Source organism: Bubalus kerabau, chromosome 3, assembly GCF_029407905.1.
Source record: "Bubalus kerabau isolate K-KA32 ecotype Philippines breed swamp buffalo chromosome 3, PCC_UOA_SB_1v2, whole genome shotgun sequence".
NCBI lineage: Eukaryota > Metazoa > Chordata > Mammalia > Artiodactyla > Bovidae > Bubalus > Bubalus kerabau.
Genome location: NC_073626.1, coordinates 81,474,369 through 81,477,943, shown reverse-complemented (window position 1 = coordinate 81,477,943; position 3,575 = coordinate 81,474,369).

Genomic DNA, 3,575 nt, shown 5'->3' with positions numbered 1-3,575 from the left:
TTGCCATTTCCTTCTGCAGGAGATCTTCCCAACCCAGGGATAGAACCCAGGTCTCCTGCATTGCAGGCAGATTCTTTACCAACTGAGCTATGAGGGAAGCCCAACTTCCCTTTCGATTTATTGGTTAAATCAATCACAAACCCACTCAAATTCAAGTAGAAGAAACATGGACCTCATCATCCACATTATTTGGTGTGTGAAGTGTTCAAGATTGCAGTCAGGTTTTAAAACCATCAAACCTTAACTTCAGGCAACTTTCCCCCATCCCTCCTTCAAACCTCTGAAATATTTTCACTTTTCTTTATTCTAGAAACTGTGCAGTTCTATGAAATCATTTGGCTTTAAATTCATTGATGGTAGAGTTTACAATTTCATGATCTATATCTTTTCTCTAGTATTTCTTGCCTGAAATAAGGGTACTGCTATCTATGTTTACCATATGAAAAAATAGTAATACTAATAGTTCTTTTTGGTGGGAAGTAACTCATTTAGTAACAGCTTTTATATTTCCATGATAAAATATAGATTAAAAAAAAACAAGAATAGAATCCCAGCTTGTTAAATATAATGTATTTTATATTTTCATAGAAATACAGAAGTAGAATACTTTCAAAGTCCTGGTTTTAAATTTTATTGCAAATATGAATATATATATATATATTTGGCTGAATTGGTTCTTGTTGCAGCATGCAGGATCCTTAGGTGCAGCATGTGGAATCCAGTTCCCTGATCAGGGATTGAACCCAGGTCTCCTACGTTGGTCAGGGAGGCCCCTGAATATATTTTTTAAATTTGAAAACCTTTCCTTTAGTATTTCTCTACCAATAATCAAGCAAGCATTGATTGACAGATTAGGCTTAATAATCCTGCCTTCCTCTTTCCTAAGCAAGCTGTTCTACTTACATTTTTGACATTTAGAAATGACTGCTTGTCGACATTGTCAGTGATGTGTTGAGTAAGAAACTGTTCTTTTACATAGTTCTCCAGTCTCCCATTTTTCTTACTTTTCTTTTTCTCTTCATATTCATTGTGCTTATGGACATGAAACAATTACAGATGAATAGGAATTGTCTTCCCTCTATTTACTGTTCAAAGTTCATTGATGCTTTGCTTAATTTTGTAAATTCAAATTTTAGAAAATGGAGTAAAAGATGTGAATACTCTGCTAATCTTCATGACAATGAAATTGTCTCACCCAGTTAGCTCTGCCACCGGTATTCCCCCTCAGTAGGGCTGGAGTCCCTTCATCCTATAGCTATAGGATATCATAATCACATTCTGGCAATGGAGGACCAGATTGTCTCTGGGATACTGTGCATTGTCCCAGGTGCTGAATTATAGTACTGTGGTATTAGGAATACTGGACTAGAATCTAGGATGCTTGGTTTATTACTTTGCAGTGGACATCAGTCTCCTGAGAAAATAACTAGAGATGTCACTACTCCTTATTCTCAGTCATGTGGGTCACACAGGGCTAGAGTCATCTCCTAGATCCTGACAGAGGCACTTGGCCCTGGCTTGACCAATCAGCATATCTCATATCCCTGGCCATAGTTCAGGGATAAGCATATTCTCCAGGTAAATGTAATAAGAATTACACTTAGCACTTTTGCTACAATTACCTATCAATTACATAGAAAGAAAGAAGTATTCTTTTTACACTGAGATTATTAAACAGAACATAGTACTTGAGCTTCTGCTTGCCAGATTTGCCACTGCTAAAGGAAGATCTGCTGTGAATAAAGTCAATTAGGAGGAAGAAGAGCTGAGAAAAAGATCAATTTCTGATTAAATTTGTAAATTTAATTAAAAAGAATTGAACACTTCCAGAATTCAGAACTACTCCCTTGACTTTTCAGTTATAAAAGCAACAGGCTTTGGTTCCATTTATAAGCAGTTCTAACCCAGGCATCCTCACTCATAGAGATAGGATTTAGATCTCCTTTAGAATGGACTGGTTGGATCTCCTTGCAGTCCAAGGGACTCTCAAAAGTCTTCTCCAACACCACAGTTCAAAAGCATCAATTCTTCGGTGCTCAGCTTTCTTCACAGTCCAACTCTCACATCCATACATGACCACAGGAAAAATCAAAGCCTTGACTAGATGGACCTTTGTTGGCAAAGTAATGTCTCTGCTTTTGAATATGCTATCTAGGTTGGTCATAACTTTCCTTTCAAGGAGTAAGCGTCTTTTAATTTGATGGCTGCAATATGTCCACACAAAAAAGAATAAGGAACAATTGAATGAACTATCCGTAGTAAATATGGCAGATTGGTGCCTAAGGTCTGTTTCATCTTCCTGTACTGTGGCAGCCTTAAAAACTAGTTACTATACTTCCTAGACCCCCTTTCTGGGCTTCCCAGGTGGTGCCAGTAGTAAAGAATCTGTCTGCCAATGCAGGAGATACAAGAGACACAGGTTTGATTCTTGGGTTGGGAAGATCCCCTAGAGAAGGAAATGGCAACCTGCTCCACTATTCTTGCCTGAAAGATTTCATGGACAGAGGAGCCAGGTGGGCTATAGTCCATGGGGCCACAAAGAGTGGAACATGACTGAGCACACACACAAGGTGTTTCCTTATGGTTTGATCAGGTGATGCATTTTGGACAGGATGCTAAAGAAGGGATATTATGCCACCCCAGTCAGCACTTTAGGAGGAATATGATGTTAATTGTCCTATTATTGGTGATGTTAACTAGTGACTTCCAGATTCCTCCACTGTAGAGTGACTATTTTTCCTTATCATTAATTTGTATCTTGCAGAGACTTTGTGAATAATCTGTTTCTCACCATACTTTTGGCCACTAATTTTATCATCCATTGGTGATTCTTGCCTGAAGCAATTACTACTTTGATGGTTGACAAATAGTAATTTTCTAACATTTTTACAGTGTCTGAAATCCACCATACAAAGAACTTTCTTCTGTTGCCTATTTATTCATATATATCCATATATAACAATATATATAGATCCAACAATATATATATATATATAACAATATATATGGATATATTTCAGTATATATATATATACATATCAATAGATATGGTGTATCAGCACAGATTCATGTGTTCTTATTTTATGGATTTTAGCCCATTACTCTCATTATTTATTTTGCTCAAACTGATAAGAGGAGAAGTCTCTTTAAGATGGCTGTTCTCTCCACCTGGTATCCTATTTTGAGAACCTCCTTACTTTTTGTACAAGATGTTTGTTTTGAGGAGGCAGAATTCTAAGATGGTCCCTGAGACTTCTGCCCCCTGGTGAATAAACTTGGCATAATCCTCTAAGGAATCTCTTCCTTCCTTAGAGGGAAGCTAAATAGTCATTCCCATGATTGGGTTACATGATATAAAACTGTTACATTGTATAAATCTCTCTGCAGGAATTGTCCTTCTGGCTTTGAAGAAGAAAGCTATCAGGAAGTAAGAGGGTCATAAAGGACCTTCCGGCAGCTTCTGGGATGTGAGAGAAAGCACCACTGACAGCCAGAAAGGAAATGGGGGTTTCAGTACTCAGTCACAAGTAAATAACCTGAACAAACTTGGAAGAGGACTCTGAACCCCAGATAAG